General features: G+C 45.1%; 1 protein-coding gene and 1 non-coding gene across 2 annotated transcripts in view; one reads left to right on the top strand and one right to left on the bottom strand.

Moving 5' to 3' along the window:
- Positions 1 to 12,187, top strand: part of DCC (DCC netrin 1 receptor) — a gene marked incomplete at its 5' end in the record, with an annotated part of 1,016,990 nt that overhangs the window by 387,169 nt on the left and 617,634 nt on the right. The gene's annotated exons all lie outside the window — the stretch shown is intronic.
- On the bottom strand, positions 6,949 to 7,053 carry LOC132570652 (U6 spliceosomal RNA). Its single transcript, XR_009555355.1, has one exon. It is a non-coding gene; the product is annotated as a U6 spliceosomal RNA (small nuclear RNA).

Genomic DNA, 12,187 nt, shown 5'->3' with positions numbered 1-12,187 from the left:
TTCACTGGAAGTGACGTTAACAGAGCACACAACTTCAAAGATTCCCCCATGTATCTGTCCCCATCCCATCTCCTGCTGGTTGCCGATTATGACCGACAGCTCTAGTTGGAAGGGTGGTTGTGGCTGAGCTTCAGTGTTCTGAATAACACTTTACCCCTTTTGTTTTCGAGCCCTGCCAACTTATGCAGTCTCCCTCTGCCATTATTCAGCCTCAGCCTGGCCATAATAATATTTGCGTATCTCACAGAGTTGTTCCATGGGTCACAGCATACAGGTGAAACACTCTGAACACCAGAAAATGCCAAGGAACACATTAATCACCTAGAAGTTTACACACACCAGGCCCTGTTAGAGTTAGTATGAATAAACACATTATACTGAATCAGACCATTGGCTCATCAGGATCAGTATTGTCTACTCAGACTGGCCGCAGCTCTCCAGAGTCTCAGGCAGAGGTCTTTCACATCACCTATTACCTGGTCCTTTAAATTGGAAATGCCGGGGATTGAACATGGGACCTTCTGCTTGCCAAGCAGATGCTCTACCACTGAGCCAAAGCCCCTGCCTTCCCTAAACATGGTTCAAGTTCTCCATCAACCTTCCATATTGCTTGTGCTGATTGATGGCAGCACACATACAAACCTGATATTAAAAGAGAGAGAGAGAAAGTGCACATCCCAAAAAACTAGCAAACAATCCTTTGATTTATCTCTGTACATTCTGCCTTTGCTTTGCAGATAGAGTTTCAGGGAAGTATGCTTTTGTTCTTTTGCTTAAACAATTCCACTGTACAAGGAGGAGAAATCCAGGCAAGGCAAAACTAGCACAAGCCTTTGTTCCACTATCCGATGCATAACTGCTGGGATAATTGTCAACAATATTTCATAACAACTTTCCCTGGCTCGCTGGAACCGTAGCTTGAGGTTGCACGCTCACACTTTGGACATGGGAGAAAAGTATTAATCATTAATAGCTCTGGGCATTGTTTTCGATAGCTGCCTAACAAATGGCAAGATAAAGAAAAAACACCTCTTGCAGAAAGGATTGTTCTATACATCTCCAAAGCCGCGTAGGGCTGCATCATGCAGAGAGTATGTCTGTGTTGTTGCGAGTGCTTTCAAAAGCGCGGGCAAAATCTTCCTTCATTTCAGTGCGGCTTGTGTGGGAGAGGCTCCCGATGGATTAATCCCAACCTGCTGGAGAAAGACGTAGGAACGGCGAGAGTTCAGGATAGCAGATGCTAAATATTGCCGGTAATGAAACAGCTCTCTGGAATATGCATGTCAGGTAGTAGTTTTCTGGTGGCCCTTTTAATGCATGAGTCACCATAGGATGGAGTTTCTGTGGAAAGGGGAGGCCTGTCGGGAGATGGATTTCGAGGGCCACCTTACGCTTCATCCAAGCTAGATTTATTCTGTGGTTTGCTAAAAGCCAGCTGGCTATCAAATTCATCATGTGTCGGATGGACCTCTCCAGACAGCCCAGTTTCACTGAACTCCTGTTGCAAGGGGCCACGGGTCACTGTTCTGCTAAACGAGCATCATTTGAGTCCAATGTGATCCCTAATAGCAAATAGCCCCAGATGTGATGCAGAACAGATCTACAATGCCAACAACTTACTGTTAGAGGTTCACTAATGCAAAAGACATTTTTTCAGGGAAATAGCCTGATCTGTACCTTGAGAAGATGAGGACAAAATGGGAGAGGGGAAGCAGTTGGATGGGACCGTTGTTAATCCTGAATGACGTTGCAGAGATATGACAGAATTAAAAGAAACAAGGTGGAAACAATCTTAATATAGCACAGTGCTATTTCTTTATACAGAAGCAAACTGATTCCATATGGGAGTCCTGTGGCACAGAGCGGTAAACTGCAGTCCTGCAATCCAAGCTCTGCTCACGACCTGAGTTCAATCCCGGTGGAAACTGGGTTCAGGTAGCTGGCTCCAGGTTGACTCAGCCTTCCATCCTTCTGAGGTTGGTAAAATGAGCACCCAGCTTGCTTGGGGATAAAGTGTAGATGACTGGGGAAGGCAATGGCAAACCACCCCCTAAAAAGTCTGCCGTGATCACGTCCTGATGGGACATCACCCCACTGGTCAGTAACGACTCCGTGTTTGCACAGGGGACTACCTTTACCTTTTAAAGTTGATTTTTCTTGTGTTATTATTATCATTAATAGTAGTGGCATTGTTGCGATTTTTGCTTGGAATGGAAGGCTAGTGGAAGAATGGAAGAAGAGCCAGTTTGGTGTAGTGGTTAAGTGTGCGGATTCTTATCTGGGAGAACCGGGTTTGATTCCCCACTCCTCCACTTGCAGCTGCTAGCATGGCCTTGGGCCTTGGGTCAGCCATAGCTCTGGCAGAGGTTGTCCTTGAAAGGGCAGCTGCTGTGAGAGCCCTCTCCAGCCCCACCCACCTCACAGGGTGTCTGTTGTTGGGGAGGAAGGTAAAGGAGATCGTGAGCTGCTCTGAGACTCTTCGGAGTGGAGGGCGGGATATAAATCCAATATCTTCTTAAATCCAATATGTGTATACTTGTGCCACTTTTTACAGTCTTCCCTCCCATGCTTTGGGAAGGGAGTGGGTAGCCTTGTGCATATTTCCTTATTCAAAAGCACAGGTTTAACTATCTAGGATTTCTTTTTCTGGAGGGGGTGCCAGGGGTGCTAATTTAATAAATGGCACATAAACAAGGGGGGTCGGGACCAGGGCAGTCTGTCTGACGGATATGGGCGTGAGTGGCACCCCCATTGTACCCATCTGGTTACAGTTCTGCTGTGGACCCCACAAAGAGGACCTACCCAAACAGAACTTCCCCTCATGTCCGGGGAAATGTGTTGCTCCTCTCTGTCCACCCCCTTATGAGTCAATCTCTGCCATCAGGCCACGTTACTTGTATCTGTGTATTTATTATCGCCATCAGTTCTAAAAACACCAAGTGTTGTACAGAAATGGAACAAGCAAGTTCATCTTCAGGGTCACAGGCTGAAACAAATTGTCCAGTCTGTTGTGAATCCCTCAGTTCTGTTAGTCTATTAGACATGTTAGTCTATTATACATCCTTCACCATTCAGTGTAGTAGACTTACATAATAGACAGCCATGCTGGATCAGAGTAATGGAACATCTAGTCCAACATCCTGTACTATACAACATGCCTCCAGAAGGCTTGCAAGCTGGACAGAGAGGCAAAACCTTCTCAGCAGTGGTATCAAGAGGTTTACTTTACTTCTTCGCCTAAAGGGGAATTAACATGTGGAATTCATTAACTGCAGGAAGTGGTGGCAACTAGAAGCATAGACAGCTTCAAGTGGGGACTGGATGAATATATGGAGCAGAAGTCCATCAGGGCTGTTAGCCACAAGGTGTAGATGAAGCACTCTGTCTGGGACAGTGGTGCTCTGTATCCATGGTGCTTGGGGGGGGCAGTGGGAGGGCTTCTGGAGTTCTGGCCCTGTGGGCACCCAGGTTTTGGCCACTGCATGTCTCAGGGTGTCAGACTGGATGAGTCATTGGCCTGATCCGACATGGCTTCTCTTATGTTCTTATAGATGGAACTCTCTGTCTGGGGCAGTGATGCTCTGTTATCAGTGGTGCTTGGGAGGGGAACAGTGGGAGGACTTCTGGAGTTCTGGCCCTGCTGGTGAACCTCCTGATGGCACCTGGGTTTTGGCCAGTGTGTGACACAGAGTATTGGACTGGATGGGCCATTGGCCTGATCCAACAGGGCCAGTGTTTTCTTATGTCCTTAAAGCAAAGAGGTTTCTTTCTTCATTTATTCCTCCCTTTCTTCTCAGCAGATCCTCCAAAGCAGTTTACATCATTTTAATCTCTGCCGTATTATCCTCACAAAAGCCCTGTGAAGCAGGTTATGCTGGGAGTATGTGCCACTTTTTACAGGACACCCAGCAAGCTTTCATTGGGATTTGAACTTTGTTCTCCCAGATTTACACTTAGGTAACACCCAAAATGTTGATATTCATGGCACACCTAAGATCTAGTTGATCTGGGAGTTTGCTGCATTTTTTATATATATGAAGATCCACGCGTTTGGTATAATAATTTTTTCGAGGCTGCAAAAAAAAACGAGTGTACATATTCTGCTGTTCCATAAGTTATATCTGTTTATGCGGTTGTTGTTTTTTTTCCAGACTGCGCACAGTTTCTGTCTTTCCATACTACCCCCCACAGAGCAATGATCAATAAGGCCTTTGGTTTTCGCAAATACAGCATTAATTTCATCCTTGTTATTCTTACATTGTATTGCCCATGTCCCTTTCTTCTTGTATTAAGAGAGGCATTTTGCTCGAAGAAGGGGAAGCGCTGGAACTGTTCTGCGCTCTGCAGGTGGGCTCAGTAAGATCTCCTCTGGAGTAGTGCCGTCAGGCCTAGATAACGAGACATGGTGGGTGTCAACAGGAGGTGGAGCTAGAGGCCACGAACTGGAACTAGAGGCCAGGAACTGGAGCTGTAACATAGGCTTACACTTAGGGGACCTGTCACTCCACAAGGCAGCCTCCCCAAGCCTCAGCCTAAATAAGCTAGGAAGTAATCAGGGTTAGCTGCACTGCTGGCAGTTGTTGAACTCCTGCATCAGTTCTAGGCTTCAGGATCCTGTGTGAAAGTACTGTCCTCAGCACTTTGTTCCAGACCTATAGGGAGATTATCAGGGCTTTTTTTTTTTTTAGCAGGAACTCCTTTGCCTATTAGTCCACAAACCCCTGATGTAGCCAATCCTCCTGGAGCTCACAGTAGGCCCTGCACTAAGAGCCGTGTAAGCTCTTGGAGGACTGGCTACATCAAGGACTGTGTGGCCTAATATGCAAAGGAGTTCCTGCTGGGCTTTTTCTACAAAAAAGTCCTGATACGCATACAATGCTACATGAAATCCAATTCTGTCGCACCCTGGAATGCAGGCAGGGAAGGAGACCAAGTCCCAGACAGGGTTTGAGTTGGAAAGCAGAGGGAGAACAGCCAGAGCAAGTCCAAAGCACAAAGTCCAAAGCCAGTCCAAGGTCGGAATCAACAGAGCAGAGTAGAATAGGAACCAATAGAGAGCAACATCCAAAACACAAACCGATAGCCAAGTTGTTTGTAGCCGGAAGTTCAGGAGCCAAAGTATCAGGTTTCAAAGCCAGCAGGGGTGGACGCATGTCGCAAGATAGATGTGTTGCTTTCACAGGGGGATCAGCTCAGAGCAGGGAACTGAATGGCTTGCCTCCACTGTTTCCAATTAGCAAGTGGCCAGGTTCCTGTTAGAACTCCGGGCTGAGGGAGCACATAGCTCTCAGGTGTGCCTCTCGGTGCTGGGTTGCCAAGTCTTGGTGGAGTTGCTCCCGTACACAAGCCATCCACGGGGGTGAGTTTGGAGGGCTTTGTGCTTGTGGCTGCTCAGATGTAGGGAATAAGGGTGGCAGTGGCCAACTGTCAGTTTCTTCCAACTGCTGTGCTGTCAGAGGGCTCAACTGCCGGCTTTGCTGCAACCAGCAGCTCCATGGCCGGCAGAGACTAAGAATTAGTCCTCTTAATAATGACGGGTTGGATCCCAGGCTGAATTTTCCAATGACCTAATGGAACTTCCCTACCTTTCCTGCCCCATTGCACCCACCAATCTCCATGGAATTCTGTTCTTGCGGGATAGGAGACCCTACGAAACATCAAAAAGGGGTCTGCAGCAGGAAGGGGGAACCAGTAGAAAATGCCTGTTTGTCTGTATCCAACCCTATATATTTAAGAGGTATTTTCCCTCCCTATCTTTTTGTCTACCCAACTAAATGTATAGCAACTGAACACCATAAAGCATGCAGGGCTGTATGGGAGGGGACTGTTGGCTTCTTGACTTCCTTCCATTATCTCTTTATGCATCGTAGTCTGAGGTTTGATTACCCATATTTTAGCATGCATAGCCAGTTTCTCATGCCCTTATGAGTCCACATAAGCACCAATAATAATAACAGTGATGATGCTAACCACGAATGATTGCTTCTGCATATTTTTATGGCTCCCTTTAGTTTAACATCCTATAACCTATGCTGAATTGGTAACAAAATGCTTTAAAAATGCAAATCAGCCAAATGTTTATTTGGAATTAAACTTTGGTCTTCACGTTGCTCTGCTATAAAAGTTGCTTTCTAAGTCCTTGGGAAGAACATGAGATTCTCTCTAGGGTACTTTTCATTTTGTGTCCATAACGTCCAAATAGTGTGGTAGTTTTATTTAGGCAGGTCTTTGTAGTACTTCCCTGATCACCTGGGGGTAAGGAATTGCTTCTTACAACGACCTCTTCTAGGCATGGTGAGGACTCAGTAGAAACATGATTGCCAAGCAACCTTACCTTGCTTGAATGCCCTCAATTACAGATAAGGTGAGCTACTGATCTCAGTGCTCCCTGCTGAAGTTTGCCCTGTGCGTAGTGGGGTAGCAGGTAGTTTTCCTCCTGCAGTATGCTTGTTTGTGCTACCGAACCAGGCAGTTGTAGCCTTTAACTAGGGATGGACATGAACTTGGAAAATTCAGTTTAGTTCGGTTTGTGGCTGAACCCCGAACTGGTTTACAAACTGAACCGATTCATGAGGTTTGGGGCTCTGCAAATCCTGTTGGGAAACCCTCCTTTCTGTTCCCCATGGCTTTTCCCAGGTAGCAGAAAGCAGGGCCATTTAAACTCCTGGTTTTTTGCTCCTGGCAGATAGCCATAGGAAGCAGAAAGCAGCAGTACTTTAAATGGCTCTGATCCATGGCTCTGCTTTCTGCTCCTCCAAAAAAACTTAGTGGTTTCTCACGGGGAACAGAAAGCAAGGGCTGACCTCTTTACAAACTACCATAAACCACCACAAGTTGCACCAAAATTCACGGCAATTCATCCTAGTTCTTCAGTTCACAAACTCCGATTTGCCACAGGAAGCAGAAAGCAGCATTAGTTTAAATGGCTCTCTATGGTGTCCATAGATCCATATGAGACTCATCCACTTTTCCTTGCTTGTCATCCTTGCACAGGGGCCATTCTAATGTTCTCTTCCATTCCAATTTTAGTATATGTGTTGCCAAAGCAAGCACAACCCATCCATCAAGAGTCATAAGGAAGAAGAGCCCTGCTGGGTCAAACTGGTGGCCCATCTAGTCCAGCATCTGGTCTTGCACAGTGGCCAGTCAGTTCCTCTGGAGAGCCAACAACAGGACATAGAGGCCAAGGCCTTCCCCTGATGTTGGTTCTGAGATTCAGAGGGTAAGTGCCTTTGAATGTGGAGTTTCCCTTCAGTCACCATGGCTCATAGCCATGGCTTGTAATCATGGCTTGTAGCCATTGATAGACTTATCCTCTAGGAATCTGTCTAATCCCCTTTCCAAGCTATTTATTACTGTGGTCATCGCTAAATCCTTGAACACATGAAACTGCCTTATACTACTGTATCAGACTCATGGTTCATCAAAGTCAGTATCATCTACTGCGGCTTTCCAGGGTCTTAAGCAGAGGTCTTTCCCATCACCTACTGCCTGGTCATTCAACTGGAGATGCTGGGGATTGAGCCTGGAACCTTCTGCTTGCCAAGCAGATGTTCTACCACTGAGCCACAGCCCTTTCCTCTGGCAGTGAATTCCACATTTAAATCACTCTCTGTGTAAAGTACTATTTCCTTTCATCTGTTCTGAACCTATTACCCATCAGCTTCATTGGTCCATCAAGCTGGTGGAATGGGAATGGACCAATCTAGTCTAACTCAGCCCCTTTCTACTTTGCACTCACATTCAGATCTTCCCACCAATCAACAAGCATGTGGGCTTTATGATGCCTAGCATGATGTTCTGCTCTTGTTATCTGTATATGTACAGGGACATGAATAGTGCATGCTTCAACAGAAGAAGCTGAGCACTTCAGATAGCTATGTTGTGACCTACACAGGGGTCATTTTGTAGAAAAAAATAGGTGGTAGAGCTCACCCAGGGATTGTCATGCAGCTGCACCTACTATTCAATGGACAAGGTGGGAAGGAGGAGGTGGAACTCTCAGAAAGGTTCAGGAGCTGGGCTCCTGTGAGCTCTTGCTGAATCCGAGGCCTGGATCTGCACATCCTGCAAAAAAGTCCAGTAATTTTGCAGATTGGTTTGCTCAAAACAGCAAAGTCAGGCAAAGATGCGCCTCAAATGATCTATCATTTTGGTCGTCTGAATTAATTTGATAGCTCATATTTCAAGTATGCACTGTAGACAGGCTGCTGACCCCCTTGCATCTCCTGTTGCAAAGTAAGATTTGAGTCCAGGAGCACGGTAGAGACCAATGAGATTTTCAGGATATACCTCTCTTAGGAGAGAGCTTCTATTCTCAAAAGTTTATACCATGAAACAAGATATGATTTTTTTAAAGGACATAAGAGAAGCCATGTTGGATCAAGCCAAACACCCATCGAGTCCAACACTCTGTGTCACACAGTGGCCAAAAAACCCAAGTGCCATCAGGAAGTCCATCAGTGGGACCAGAACACCAGACGCCCTCCCTCTGTTGCACCCCCAAGCCCCAAGAATACAGAGCATCACTGCCCCAGGCAGAGAGTTCCAACAATACGCTGTTGCTAATAGCCACAGATGGACCTCTGCTCTATAGGTTTCTCCAATCCCCTTTTGAAGCTTGCTATGCTTGTAGCTGCCACCACTTCCTGTGGCAGTGAATTCCATATGTTAATCACTCTTTGGATTAAGAAGTACTTCCTTTTATCCATTCTAACCCGACTGCTCAGCAATTTCATTGAGTGTCCATGAGTTCTCGTATTGTGAGAAAGAGAGAAAAGTACTTCTTTCTCTACCTTCTCTATCCACATAATCTTGTAAACCTCTATCATGTCACCCCTCAGTCAATGTTTCTCCAAGCTAAAGAGCCCCAAGTGTTTTAACCTTTCTTCATAGGGAAAGTGTTCCAACCCTTTAATCATTCTAACTGCCCTTTTCTGCACTTTTTCCAGTGCTATATCTTTTTTGAGGTGTGGTGACCAGAATTGTACAAATGAGGCCACACCATCAATTTGTACAGGGGCATTATGATACTGGCTGATTTGTTTTCAATGCCCTTCCTAATAATTCCCAGCATAGCATTCGCCTTTTTTATTGCAGTCGCACACTGTCTCGATATTTTCAGTGAGTTATCTACCACGACCCCGAGATCTCTCTCTTGGTCAGTCTACCAAAAAATGGCTCCCTGAGGTCTTCAGCTTCTTCTACTGAAGCATGAGTATTCCTGCACATGTACAAATAACAAGAACAGAAGAACCAACGAGAGTTTCAGGGTATACCACTGACAACCAGTTTGGTGTAGTGGTTAATCCGGGAGAATTAACTCTCTAATCCGGGAGAACTGGGTTTGATTCCCACTCCTCCACTTGCAGCTGCTGATGTGACCTTGAGTCAGTCACAGTTCTCTCAGAGCTGTTCTCTCAAGAGCAGTTCTCTCAGAGCTCTCTCAACCCCACCTACCTCACAGGGTGTCCATTGTGGGGAGGGGAAGGGAAAAGAGATTGAAAGCCACTCTGAGACTCCAAGTGAAGGGTGTGATGTACATCCAATCTCTTCTCTTCTTCTTCTCTCTTGAGAACTTACATCTGAAGAAGTGTGCATGCACATAAAAGCTTATTCCATGGATAAAACTTTGATGGTCTGAAAGGTCCCACTGGACTCAGACAATGCTCTGCTGCTTTAGAGCAACATGGCTGCTCACCTGAATCTACCCAGAAACAAGATATGAAAAGCTTTTTTTTCCCCTTTTCTTTTTTTTTAAAATGGCTAGCTGAGACCCTCAGTTCTACTGAATATAATAATAATAATAATAATAATAATAATAATAATAATAATAATAATAATAATAATAATAATAATAATAATAATAATAATAATAAATTTTATTTATATCCCACCCTCCCTGCCTAGGCGGCTCAGGGCGGCTAACAACAATTCAACATTAACATAAATAGATAAAACATTGAATTTAACAATAAAGTTAAACATATAAAAACCAGTTAGTTAAGTTAAAATACATAGTTTAAGTTACATTATATATATCTGGCAGCAATAAAACTGTTCTGGCGCTGGTTCTGCCAGTTTAGATGATATTATAGATGGCGGTTCTTTGTTCCTAGCAGCTCAGCAGTCGGTATCGTTATAAGCTTGTCTAAAAAGGGCGGTCTTGCAGGCCCTGTGGAACTGGTCGAGGCTCCGCAGGGCCCGCACTTCCTCCGGGAGCTGGTTCCACAGTGCAGGAGCTGCAACTGAAAAGGCCCGTGCTCTGGTGTTTTGGAGTTTGACCTCCCTCGGCCCATGTAGTATTCATGTTCCTGTACATGTATAGATAACAAGAGCAGGAGAACCAAGGAGAGTTTCAGAATCTCACTCTGCCCCCTCCCCACACACACTTTTGAGAGTTTATACACTTGAAAGCTTAAACTCTGAAACTGTAGCTCAGGGGTATTTATCTCATTTGTTATGAGGGCCAGATCCAGGGCTTTTTACCTACAAAAAAGCCCAGCAGGGACTCATTTGCATATTAGGCCACACCCCCTGACACCATGTGTCTGTGTGCTCCTGCTCAAAAAAAGCCCTGGCTGGATCTAACACAGATGAGACCTTGTCAGGCTGGGCCAGGTGTGTCATAAAATGTAATGCCAGGTAGCAGAGATATAAACTTTATAAAGGACACAGACAAACACAATTAAATATTTTTTAACATTTTTTTTTAAAATAAAACATACTTAAAATATTAGCACTTGTTGGTCTTAACAGTTCTTTCTTTTATCTCCCCCATGGATCCAGGGGACAGGACAAACGAAGTTCTGGCTCTTTCCTTCCTTCCCCAGGGGATCAGGAGGGGGAGGAGCCTCAGCCAATAGAAGGAAGAGAGGCTTGGCTCAGTAGTTCTGCTGTGTGATTGAGAGAGTCTGGCAAAGCAAGCTCTCCCTCCCTCTCTCCCTCCCCAAGAGAGAAACCTCAGCCAATGGAGAAAATAGAGGTTTTGCTCTGTAGCTCTTGTGCGATTGAGCAAGCCTGGCAAAGCAAGCTGTGATGCACAAGGAAGCAAGAGAGATAACAGCCAGTTTCTTAGGGGCCTGATAGGAGCCCTCCGGAGGCCTGATTCAGCCCCCGGGCCACATGTTTGACACCCCTGCTGTAGCTGGTCTCTAAGGCATGAGTGGACTCAAAGCTTATCTGTTCAACTGCAGACTAATGTGGCTTTCTGCACTGTCTCACAAAGTTGCAGAAAAAGTTGCAAGCAAAGTTGTTTTAGGTGGCCATAGCAACCTGAAACGCTGACCAAGATTTTTGTGAGATAGTCTCAGAAGTTCTTGCCATTTCCCCCTCCCCCCTTTTCATACAACTCCATACCTTAGCTCTGGGTGGCCCCCTTGTGGATATTTTGATCTGCATTTGGGGGCATCCATGGCTGTTAAGTATAAAACCAGTCATGGTACGTTTTAGCAATGGAATAACGTTAAAACATGTCTTTAAAAAAATGAGGCAAAATTGTTTGATGTCCACTAACTTAAAAAAAAAAAAAACCTTTTAAAATTTGTATTACAAATAAACAGGGTACAATATAGTAAGTGCAAATGATATAAATAAGTAATAAAATGCAAATGACCATAAAAGATCAAACTATAATGCAAAACAATTCGTAAATGGGAAAAGGTAGGCACAGAAAATAATACCTCAATATAATGTTAATCAACGATATTTGTTAGGAAGCCAGTTCTTAGTAAAGTCATGATTTTCAATGTACTCAAAAAAGGGAAACATTTTTTTCCCCAGGCAATAGGAATGAAGTTAGGGACCTTGGCAGGGCATAATGCCATAGAGTCCATCCTCCAAAGCAGCCATTTTCTCCAGAGGAGCTGATCTTGGTTGTCTGGAGATCAGATGTAATTCCAGAAGATCTCTAGGTACCGCAAGAAGGTTGGCAACCCTAGCATGTGCAGCCTTTTTCTAATATGAAGAAGAAGATGAAGAAGAAGATATTGGATTTATTATATCCCGCCCTCCACTCCGAAGAGACTCAGAGCGGCTCACCATCTCCTTTATCTTCCTCCCCCACAACAGACACCCTGTGAGGTAGATGAAGATATGGGATTTATATCCCGCCCTCCACTCCGAAGAGTCTCAGAGCGGCTCACAATCTCCTTTACCTTCCTCCCCCACAACAGACATCCTGTGAGGT

The sequence above is a fragment of the Heteronotia binoei genome, chromosome 4 (assembly GCF_032191835.1).
Source record: "Heteronotia binoei isolate CCM8104 ecotype False Entrance Well chromosome 4, APGP_CSIRO_Hbin_v1, whole genome shotgun sequence".
Lineage (NCBI taxonomy): Eukaryota > Metazoa > Chordata > Lepidosauria > Squamata > Gekkonidae > Heteronotia > Heteronotia binoei.
The sequence above is the reverse complement of the archived record's forward strand: the minus strand, read 5'-3'. Positions and strand labels throughout refer to the sequence as shown.